We start from the raw sequence: 425 nt of genomic DNA, 5'->3' as shown, positions 1-425 counted from the left end.
GGTTTACATAATACAGCTGGCCAAGATCTTCCTTTATTGAAAATATAAGTCCTTCACAAAAGAAGACCGGCAGCAGCCAGTTTGGGAAGCCCCATTTAAAAATATCACGCACTTGTGTGTAACGAACCGGCTCCAGCTGAAAATGCCTCCAGATCCTGGATCCAGCCAGACCAACAGTGCGCCTGGGAAACCTCTCTCCCAGCAGCCTGGCTCAGCGAGTGAAACCCGTCGCTCGCAGCAGATAAAGGAAGATATCATCCTTCAAAGGAGCCTTTAGTTTTCATCCCTGTGACTGGGTTCTGATCACGTGTTGTTGCCATGGATTTTTAGAAACAGCTGTAGGAGCTTGGAGGGCTTAGGACTTTGTTACAAAAGGAAGGCTGGAGCTTTGCTTGCTTGTTTCCGACCAGAAGATTCTAATAGAT

This window comes from Echinops telfairi, unplaced genomic scaffold (assembly GCF_000313985.2).
Source record: "Echinops telfairi isolate 266 unplaced genomic scaffold, ASM31398v2 ScPeMD7_1;HRSCAF=3_0, whole genome shotgun sequence".
NCBI lineage: Eukaryota > Metazoa > Chordata > Mammalia > Afrosoricida > Tenrecidae > Echinops > Echinops telfairi.
Note: the sequence above shows the minus strand (reverse complement) of the source record.